General features: G+C 35.4%; 1 non-coding gene across 1 annotated transcript; it reads right to left on the bottom strand.

Moving 5' to 3' along the window:
• Window positions 1-6,196: 6,196 nt before the first annotated feature.
• LOC127133923 (small nucleolar RNA R71) lies at window positions 6,197-6,303 on the bottom strand. Its single transcript, XR_007807720.1, has one exon. It is a non-coding gene; the product is annotated as a small nucleolar RNA R71 (small nucleolar RNA).
• Window positions 6,304-11,788: the final 5,485 nt, after the last annotated feature.

Here is an 11,788-nt window from a genome sequence, read left to right as displayed (position 1 = left end):
ACTCTATAGTGTACATATCTATAAATATATAAGTAAATAAGAATTCATGTTTATCAATATGAAGCAAATGGAAAAATAAGGGAGAGAAATCAAAATTTACATGCAAGCACCTTGCCTAATACCCATCTGATAGAAGCTGATCAAACTTAATTTTAAATATCCTCGATATGACATCAGGACGATCTTGTGGTTTCAGTCCAAAAGGTGTTAGTATTCTTTGTATTTCAGGCCAATTGGGATTGCAAGTGAATTTTACAAACAAATAAGGAAGATCCACCTTACTACAAATAGACATGCCATCATAATACAATTGATCCATAAACCTTCTCCCACCTACATAAGTAGATGGCAAGACGACTCTTTTTCCTATGGAAGAACCATGTGTTTGACTTTGATCATCCTATTCTTAAATATTTTTAAATCCAATAAACTTTGCGGTCAATGGCAGATCTTAAGAAAACAAATTTGGAGTGAATTTTTTTTAAGCATTCTTATAGTTGGTGCTCTAAAAAATTTCAACAAAGAAAAATGCTTTTAATAATATTTTAAAAAAAAGAGAGGAAAAGATCTCAACAAAGAATAGTGTTTTTAATAGTGTTTAGAGGATAAAAAAAATGGAGAACACTATTAAACAAAAGCGTTTTCGTATAAGAAAATAAGATCTTTTAAAAAAAAACACCCCCTTTGAAAAATATTAAGAGCGCATACATAAAAAATGTCATCCTTATTTTTCTTTTAATATCAAACAATAAAAATGCATTAAAAAAATATATTTTCTACGGTATACTCATTCATCTTATAACACAAATAATAATTCTTAAAACATGCATAAAATAGATATATATTATAAATGATTAAACTTAAAAATTATATTATATTTAAAAATAATTCTTTGAGAAATTATAATTTTTTTTCTAATTGACTAATTCTGAATCATTTCGCTAACAAATACAAATCTTCCCCGTGACTCATAACTTTAATTATTTGTTCACACCCAACAAGGAATACTTGAGTGGTTGTATTTTTTAAATTATGAGAAATCATTTTAAATAAATTTTTATTTAAAATTTTGTATTTTTAGTTAAATAATTTAATTGTTAAAATTTGTTTTTTAAAATAAATAAATATGATTACTTTTTATTTAAAATTTTATTCTTAAATTTTATTCTTAAATTTTATTTTTAGAAAAGTTGTAAAAAGGTGAAATGTTCTTGAAACATTTCTCATAAAAGATGTAATAACAAAACTCATGATCTCGGTCAAGTTAACATAATTTTAAACCAAAAAAAAAATTGAGACGAGAAAAACAAGAAAAATGCAAAATGATACATTTACTGCAATTGAAACTTAAACTCACAATTCATCATTAGAGTTAAGCTCTTTTTGGTGTTTTAGAAAATATACATGTTTAACAAATCTTATATATTTTTGTAAAGAGTGTTGAAAAGAATGTACATGTTTAAGATTATATAAAAAATTTAAATATTTATTATAAGATAATCAATGAAAACACTTTAAATTTGTATTATTTTTTTAGAGTATTTTAGAAAATAATGATCTTTATAATATTTTTTTTGTCTAAATCGATATATCTTACTTTTATGTTGATTTTAATTTTTAAAAATAAAATTCGCAAAAAAATTAATAGAAGATCAATAAATTTTTCTATAAATTTTAATTTTAAAGATTAAAATCAACCTAAAAAAATGAGATATAGACTCAGATAATTTTTTTTTTATAAAAACTAAAATAAAAAATTCTTTAGCCTATATAATATAATAAGTTTAGATAATCTTCTTTTTGTCATTCCACAACCAACATAATTTTTGCTTTGACTTTTAAATTTTTCACATTAATTCTCTCGCTTTTGGGATTGTGTCTTATATTTTTCATACCATGGCTTTTCTCAATCTAGACAATTTGCCTTTTTGTGTAAAATGTATTTCTTTTAATAAGCCAGAAAATTTTAGAATTAAAAAAAGGTTCAAAGTGTTCACATTTTTACAATTAAGAAAATCAAATGAAACAAAAAAAATCAACCAACTACCCAAACATAAATCTAATAAAAAACGCAACCTACACCAACAAGTTTCGGGATTGATCCACCAATTCGACCAAGATATATTCCTTCCTTTAAAAAAAAATATTGGACCACTCCCAAGTTAGTAATTTAATCAAACTCAAAACATTCAAATTTTTAAGAATGCTTCCTTTAAAAATGATAACATTCCTACAAGACCAAATAGACCAACTAAAAGAGATGGAAGAATTTAAATCTAGAAGTCTATCCAACAAAGAGCCCGCAATAAAGGGAGTACTCACTCCAACCAATAGACAAAAATTGTTCCAAGTGTGATTAGAAAAAAAATAATAATCAAACAAATGCTCCACGTCTTCCTCTTTCAAAAAACAAAGAGGACAAACAACACTGTGAACCCCTTTAATAACTCAACGCTTAACCAAATACATTTTAGTAAGAAATTTATTAAAAATTAACCGTCAACTAAAAATAAGAATTTTGTTAGGAACTTTAGATTTCCATTAACAAGCTAAAGCTTGAATCCTTAAAGGATCCAAATAAATAACCAAACTGTACGACTCAAAAATCCTCTTGTAGCAATTTTTGATCGTAAAATCATTTTTATCCCTCCACCACACAAAACGGTCCTCTTCAAGAGACTTGGGCTTCACCTCATGCAAAATTTACAATAAATCATTTAACAACAAAGCATCACCGACACTCATAACCGCTACATTAAAACCAAGATCCCGCTCTCAAGAGTCATTAATCCAACCCCCCACATCACCCATTTTAAGAACACCTAGACCGCTTAGCCGAAACAAAGAAGGAAATAAGACGTCCAAGGATGAGGATCCAAGCCAATGACGTATCCAAAAATCTAAAGATCTTTCATTTCCAAGCATGCAAGAAATGGAAGAAGAAAACTGATTAATAAGAGATGAAAACACATTTTTCACATCATTGTACCTACAAGTCCTTCCACCACAAATAAGTCTTCCTACTCAAATAAGGACCACATAAAAACATCATTTTCACATAAACGTGCCTACAAGAAATAACCTCAGATCACAAAGAAGAATCGTCATTTAAGATCCGCCACTTTCACTTGCTCAGCAAAGCAAGATTGAACAACCCATAATGTTTAACCCCTAAGCCACCATCCTCCTTAAGTAAACAAATAGAATATGAACTAACCCAACATACTTTTTTAGAGTCTTCACCCCCACCCCATAAGAAATATCTTTGGATCTTAGTGATCTCATTTAAAATCACCTTAGTGGCCTTATAGAAAAAGAAGAAAAATATTGGAATGTTGGATAAAACAAAATGCAAACGAACCATCATACCTCTAATAGAAAAAAAATCTATTATGTCACACCTCCAACCTTCTTCTAAGTTTGAATACGATAGGAGCTCAAGAATCTTGTCTTATAGGATTAATACCAATAGGAATGCCAAAAAGGCAAAGGGTATCAAACCGAAACCACAAGACAAAAAAGAAGCGGTTGTCTGTAGAAAGTCCGAATCAAGATTAAGACCAAATAATTTACTTTTCGAAAGATTCACCTGAAGATCCAACTCCAACTCAAAACCTCTAAGTAAAGATTTTATGGACCAAATATTCTTCCAAGAACCCTCTCTGTTGGGGGAGTTTTTCATTAGGGAGCATTGAACATTGTGAGACTTCTTATTTTTATAGCAACACCTTTCTCAGAGACACACCGCATATTCACCTAAAATCTTAAGGTTATAGGTGGGTGGATTCTGATAACATGAAATTATATCACATTTTCGGACTCAATTTAATTAAATTATATTATTATTTACTTCAATTTATTTCATTTTATTAGATATTACGCGGTATTTTCTTTCTATTTATCTCAGGTGGTTTATTTGAAGCACAAGTAAAAAAGGAAGAAAAGGAGGTGCAAAAAGGAATGAAAAGAAGCAAATACCAAAGGCCAAAGCCCAGCCCAAAAAGCACAGGCGTTGCGCCTGTGACGAGCGTCACAAAGGCTGTGACGAGCGTCACGCTTTGCACACTCCTGTGACGAGCGTCACACATGGTGTGACGGACGTCACACCATTCCCCTATATTTTTGGCACCAGGAACGCAACTGACCACGTTGAAACAACCACGTTGAAGCTATTTCCACGCTTGGCCCTCGGAACGTAAAGACCGTGTACACGGAAAACCCTTGGAAGGCAGTTACACAAGTAGCAGTGTAAATAGTAGCTTTTTGGAAAGCTCTCGGTTCCACGTTCCACGCCTTTTTCCAGATTTCTTTGCCGTTTTCGCTTTTGCAATTTTGCTCTTCCAGCAGCATAAGTATTTTACAGGATTATTTTCACAACTTTTATATTATTTCCTTCGCAACTTCTATTTTCTTTTCCAGCAATTAATTAATTTTTCGCACAATAGTTTCTACACCGGAAACTATTGTGTACCTTTTACCGGATCTAACCTTACGTTAGAATCTAGTTTTTTTTATTCCTTCGCTTTTATTTTCCTGCCTGATTGAAGAATTCAAGAACAAATCCAACCGACCTGTGGTGGAGTGTTCAAGACTGCTATTTAATTTCTCAGGTTCTTTAATTATTGTTTGAATTTACATATGCCCTGTTTTACTGTTTATTTATATTATTTGCCTGAGATGAATCTGTTTATGCATGATAATTATTTAAGTCTGTTTAGCATGTCTGGCTGATTTACTTAGGTATCGGTATGTAGAGTAAGCGGAATGAAGGAATCAAAACCAAGTTGGTTTAATTAAGTTTAAAATTAAAATCACTCTTTTTATGGTCTCAATTTACAGGTTTAATAACAAGGTTTTTGTACGAAAGTAAAAGACATAAAGAAGTTAAAAGCAATAGAGCGAGAGTTTGAGTTTTTGACTGGACAGTGTAAATTGGACATTAATTCTAGATCAGGGGAGAGCAATTTTTAGAGTTAATTAAATTCTAACCTTTTTCAAAAAGTATTTTTAAAGATTGAATGTGAGGACGAGAGTTAAGCATTTGAATTTAATTATATCACCTAAGTCAACAGAGCGAGAGTTTGAGATAAGGGTGTTTAAACGATTAGTGTTTTCTTAAAAAGAGTTTCTACGGATCCTATTGTTTTCAAAAAGTGGTTTTTGACTTAACTATAAGTGACAGCTACGTTAATATAAAATCATAGTTTATTCAACAGAGCGAGAGTTTGAGATAAGACTTTTAATCAATAGCGTCAACTGAAAAGATTTATTTTTAAAACCAAGAAACCAACAAAGAATTGATTCCCTAATTACGACGAACTACATACCGATATCCGCTTTATTAGATATTTATTTTAGATCTTATTTTAGTTTTAGCTTTTCCCCCAAACAATCAAAGTATCATCTGCCTTAGCTTTACGAAGTAACCATAGAAAACGGTATATCGATTCATAAGTCCCTGTGGGATCGATATCTTTTAAAACTACGCGATAGAACTGTGCACTTGCAGTTTGTACCCCAATTCGACTCATAAAGTCGAGCGATCAAGTTTTTGGCGCCGTTGCCGGGGACTTTTATTTAGTCGATATCGTAACTCTTCTGTTACGCTGTAGAGACTAAGGCTTTTCTTTTTATTTTCTTTCTTTCGTTGATTTGTATGCCACGCACTCGCTCACAAGGAGAACCGTTCTACTTACGAATCAACGATATCGAACTATATCTCCGAGTCTTACGACGAATTCGGGAATATCGTGCTGCAAACAATCTCCCTCCTGTTGAACTTCCTGATTTCAAAAATATTTTCCCTTCGATACCCGAGATGGCAGAACCAGCTCGTGCTCTTCGCGATTACGCCGCTCCATCGCAAGATGAACCGCATTCGAGTATTGCTCCACCCGCAATCGAAGCAAACAACTTTGAACTTAAACCTTCACTGTTGCAGGCAGTGCAACAGAACCAATTCTCTGGAAATCCTACCGAGGATCCAAACCTTCATTTATCCGTATTTGTCCAATACGTTGATACTGTTAAAGCTAATGGGGTCACTTCAGAGGCAATTCGACTTCGTCTTTTTCCTTTCTCGTTAAGAGATAGCGCTAGAAGATGGCTTCAATCTCTCCCTTCCAACTCAGTCACCACATGGAACGAGTTGAAGAAAGTTTTCCTTGCTCGATATTTTCCTCCAAGCAAAACAACTATGTTAAGAGCCCAGATAAATGGATTTAAACAGAAAGATAACAAGTCTCTTTTCGAAGCATGGGAAAGATATAAAGACATGATGAGACTTTGTCCACACCATGGTTTAGAAGACTGGTTAGTAATTCATACCTTCTATAATGGTCTCTTGTACAACACGAGGTTAACAATAGATGCCGCCGCAGGTGGTGCACTAATGAACAAACCTTATGCTGACGCTTACCAACTTATCGAAAGCATGGCTCAAAACCACTATCAGTGGGGAACCGAACGAACAATGGTAGAAAAACCTCAAACGAAAACTGGCATGTACGAGATAAGTAACCTTGATCATGTTAATGCAAAAGTGGATGCTCTGGTCCAGAAAATTGAAAGTTTAAATGTGTCACCTCCAGCTGCCGTGGTAGCCATAACTCAGAATTGCGAAGTCTGTGGAATCCAAGGTCACACTCCTGCAGATTGTCAACTCCTAACAGGAATCCAAGCAGAGCAAGTAAACTATGCTCAAGGAAGCCCCTACTCGCACACCTATAACTCAAATTGGAAGAATCATCCCAATTTTTCATATAAGAGTAATAACGCTTTATACGCACCTGGACAATCTCCAAATCAAGCCCCAGCTATACCTCCGGGATATCAGAAGCCGATCCCATCTACACCTAACAATAACGCCCCTAGGAAATCCAACTTGGAAATCATGATGGAAAACTTTATAGCTTCTCAACAGCAAACCAATAAAGATTTCTTAAACCAGAATGTACACACTGGCGAACAAATTAAACAACTAGCAAGTAAAGTAGATGCCCTGGCTACTCATAACAAAATGCTGGAAACACAAATATCACAAGTAGCTCAACAACAAGCGCCTACTGCTGCCCCAACTGGTACATTTCCTGGCCAACCCCAACCTAACCCGAGAAGCCAAGCTCATGCAATTATACTGAGAAGTGGAACGGAAGTGGAAGGACCGTCTGACCCAAGGATAGAAAACCAAAACTCTGAAAAGTCAACTGAGGAGGAAAGTGAACCTAAGGAAAAGGAAGAGAGTAATAAGGAAACCGTAGAAAAGAAGGAACCTTATGTACCTCCACCACCTTATAAACCACCTATCCCTTACCCTCAAAGGCTTGTTAAAACCAAAGATGCAGGCCAATTTAAAAAATTTGTTGACCTACTAAAACAATTAAACGTCACAATTCCGTTTACAGAAGCTAGTACGCAAATGCCCTCATATGCCAAGTTTTTAAAAGAAATTCTTTCTAATAAAAGGAAACTTGAAGATAGCGAAACCGTTACACTCACTGCTGAATGTAGCGCTATAATCCAGAATATGCCCCCTAAACTTAAAGATCCAAGTAGTTTCTCTATACCCTGTCACATAGGAAAATTTGTCATTGACAAAGCCTTATGAGATTTAGGAGCCGGTATTAGTGTTATGCCTTTATCCATATGCAAGAGACTTGAAATGGGAGAATTAAGACCGACTAAAATGTCTGTGCAACTAGCAGATCGTTCCGTCAAATATCCTGTAGGAATTCTTGAAAACGTTCCAGTGCGCATAGGTCAATTCTACATTCCAACTGATTTTATAATTATGGATATTAGAGAAGATGAAGTTACACCCATTATACTGGGAAGATCGTTCTTAGCAACTGTCGGTGCAATCATAGACGTAAAACGAGGACGACTCACTTTTGAAGTAGGAGAAGAGAAAATTGAGTTCATTCTTTCCCAATTTTTGAAAGCACCTGCAATAGAAGATACATGCTACTTCATGGATATCATCGATGAATGCATAAAAGAAACTAAGTTAGAAAAAGACAAATCATCTGACTATCTTGTAGAAGACAAACTTAACCAATGTTTAGCAATAACACCGGACCCTACGCAATGCCTTAAGAAACCAACCCTAGACCTGAAAACACTTCCCAAAAATCTGAGATATGAATTCCTAGACTTAGAACTTGAACGACCAGTGATAGTTAATGCTGACCTAGGAAGACTCGAAACAGAAAAACTCCTGCATATCTTAAGAAAATATCCAACCGCACTAGGTTACAACATCACCGATCTTAAAGGAATAAGTCCCTCCATCTGTATGCATCACATCATGCTAGAAGAAGACTGTAAAACTTCTAGGGAACACCAGAGGAGACTAAACCCGATCCTGAGTGAGGTAGTGAAGAAGGAAATAACCAAGTTATTAGAGGCAGGTATCATATATCCTATATCTGATAGCCAATGGGTTAGTCCTGTACACGTAGTACCAAAGAAAGGAGGTATAACAGTCATTGAAAATGAAAAAGGAGAAACTATAACCAAACGAATCGAATCGGGATGGAGAATGTGCATTGACTATAGGAAACTAACACTACGCCAAAAACTGGAATAGACAGCGCCCCTTAGAGGGCGCTTTATTACAAAAGCGCACTCTAAAGTGAAGAGAAAAAATAAGGAGCATACTATTGGAATAGACAGCGCACTTTAGAGGGCGCTTTTGTAACAAAGCGCACTCTAAAGTGAAGCGAAAAAATAATGAGGAAATGGAGGGACACCAATAGAGGACGCTTTATTGAAAGCGCCCTCTAAGGGTAACCTTAGAGGGCGCTTTTTAAAAAGCGCTCTCTATGTACATGTACATTTCCAGTTTATAAGGCACTTTTGGAAAGCCTTAGAGAGCGCTTTTAGAAGCGCCCTCTTAGGCCCCCTTTAGAGGGCGCTTTTGTAACAAAGCGCCCTCTAAAGTGAAGCCAAAAAAATAATAATGAGGAAATGGAGGGACAACAATAGAGGGCGCTTTAGTGAAAGCGCCCTCTAAGGTTACCCTTAGAGGGCGCTTTTAAAAAAGCGCTCTCTAAGTCCATGTACATTTCCAGTTTAGAAGGCGCTTTTGGAAAGCCTTAGAGAGCGCTTTCAGAAGCGCCCTCTTAGGCCCCCTTTAGAGGGCGCTTTTTTTACAAAAGCGCCCTCTAAGGTCCCCTTTAGTAAACATTAAAATTATAACATATACTGCATGTCTCTTTATTTTCCCTCTCTATAAGCTATTTCGTTTACGTAACTGGGTTTTCTCTCTACTGCAATTACTCTCTACTGCGATTACTCTCGTCCTCCGTTCGTTCTCCCTCCCTCACCGTCATCGTCGCCGTCGCCTTTTTCTGCTGCTGCGTTCACGTTCACTGAGTTATCTGCGTCCACCGTCACTGTTCACTTTCTTCTCCATCGTTACCGTCACCTTGAAGGTATTTCTCTTCTCCATCGTTACCGTTCACTTTCTTCATGTGTTTGATTAGGGAATTTTCTAAACTTAGTTTTACATTTTGTGCATTATGTTGATTAATGTTGTTTAGGGAAAACTGAGTTTTTTATTTCTGATTGAAAACTGATATCATTTGAAGTGTGTTTGAGCTTGTGCTTGGAAGTTTGATGATTATGGATGCAAGTTTGTTCATGTTCCAAACACCATAAGTTTGCATTGGTCTTTTGCATGCAGTAGGTGTGTGTGAGTTTGTATTCAATAATGATAAAAAAAAAGAGTTTAGATTGTTGTAACATGAGAGAAATGGAAGGTATATGAATGTGTTCACGTATTGAATCATTGTCTTACTTAGGTCTTATTGAATCATTTCTATATTACAGATAAAATGGCTAACCAAGACGATACCCATGACGCGAATGGATCACGTAACAATGTTGAAAAAGAAATCAAACGAGGATTGACTGTTATGAAGTCAATCATTCGTGCAAGAGACAAGGGTGTAAAATTTGAAGTACATTGGAGTGCTGAAGACCAACTAATTGAGCCTAACGGTTCAATGTTGGCAAGTTACATTGGTTTCCTTGTTCGACAACATATTCCGATTACATGTGATAATTGGAGAAGTCCGGACTTGAAGGTTGGCAAAGAAAAAATATGGTCCGAGATACAGGTACTTACCATATATTGTTATATGTTTTTTTGTTGACTATTTGTTGACCATATATTGTTATAATATTACTTTATAATAACACACTCCATGTGTATGTTTTTTAGAGATCCTTTCACATCGATGAAAGCCGGCAAAAATATTGTATTCAATTGGTCGGAAAAAGACTCCGAGGATTTCGATCCTTTTTGTCCAACAAATTTCTCAAGGATGAGGAAGGAAAATTTGTTGAAGCAGAACGGCCAATGAAGTATGCCGAGATTATTTCAGCCGATGAATGGGATAACTTTGTCGCCAAACGAAGAAACGAAAAATTCCATGTAATGTCTATTAATTATGGTATTATACAATTGTTAAGTTACTTGGTTCTAATATGCCTTAAACTTTTTTATCCAGGAAGTAAGCGACAAAAATCGGAAAAGGGCATCAAAACCCGCGTATCCGTACAAAAAAGGGCGTACGGGATATGCACGGTTACAACAAAGAATTGTGAGTATATTCAAATGCTATGAGCTTATACATTGTCACAATATGTTATAATTGATGATCTTATAATCTAATTCAATGTGTAGCTAGCCGAGGAGAAAAGTGACGCAACATCTCTTCCGGAGCACGTATTATGGAAGGCTGCTCGGGTTGGGAAGGATGGGGCTGTCGTTGAAGCGGTCCAAAATGTTTATGACGAATGTGTAAGTATATGTAACATTATTTCTTTAATTATATCGAAAATTTTGTTAGACATATAATTCATTTTTAATCTCCTCTAATAATATTTCAGGAGACTTTATCCCAAACCTTACCTTCAACCGAGGTCCAGGATTGCAGGAGCGTACTTAGTCGAGTACTAAATGTTCCTGAGTATTCCGGTCGTGTGAGGGGTAAGGGTTTTGGTGTGACTCCGTCGTCATTTTATAAAAACCAAAAACAAAAAATCCTACCAACAAAGAGGTGATGGAGACCTTGGCGGAGTTAAGGGCACAAGTACTCCAACTGCAAAACGAGAATGCAAGGTATAGAGAGGAAAGGTGCGCTTCCGAGGCAAAAGATACTAGTGACCGAGCTAGTATCAATTGTCAACCGAAATTTCCCGAGGTAATTATATATGTTATTATGAAATTAAAATAGCACTTTTTTACTTGACACATATACACGTTAACAATAACATTTATTATTGGTTTAGGGCATTTCACCTTGTCAGCTGTATCTATCGTCACCAACTTATCGCATAGTTGGCAAGGGAAAAGTGCACAATACTTGGGGTGAATTACTTCACCATAATCCCCTCCCGGTGGGATATATGAAAGTTTCGGTTGACCTTGTATTAGATACGAACGCCCTTCTACCATTACCTGACGTTGTTTTAGAGACAACGTTGATGCGAGATGCAGTCGGATCCTTTGTTGGTTGGTCGTCAGATCTAATTTTCCCTGATGCCGAGGTATATATGTTCTAAATGATTATGAATATTTAGTATTCACATTTCAATTCAGCTACAATTATGATATTTAATCAATCCTTATTACATGGTAATGTTAGACTCCTACAAGACCCACACATAAAGTTGGTAAAGGGATTTCAAGACGCATCGAGTCGGTTGCATCTCAAAAAGAGGTACAAATATATATACCCATTGAATTATATACGCAACGATTCTGTTGCGTCACAAAAAG

Source organism: Lathyrus oleraceus, chromosome 3 (assembly GCF_024323335.1).
Source record: "Lathyrus oleraceus cultivar Zhongwan6 chromosome 3, CAAS_Psat_ZW6_1.0, whole genome shotgun sequence".
NCBI lineage: Eukaryota > Viridiplantae > Streptophyta > Magnoliopsida > Fabales > Fabaceae > Lathyrus > Lathyrus oleraceus.
This window is presented reverse-complemented; position numbering and strand designations above follow the sequence as displayed.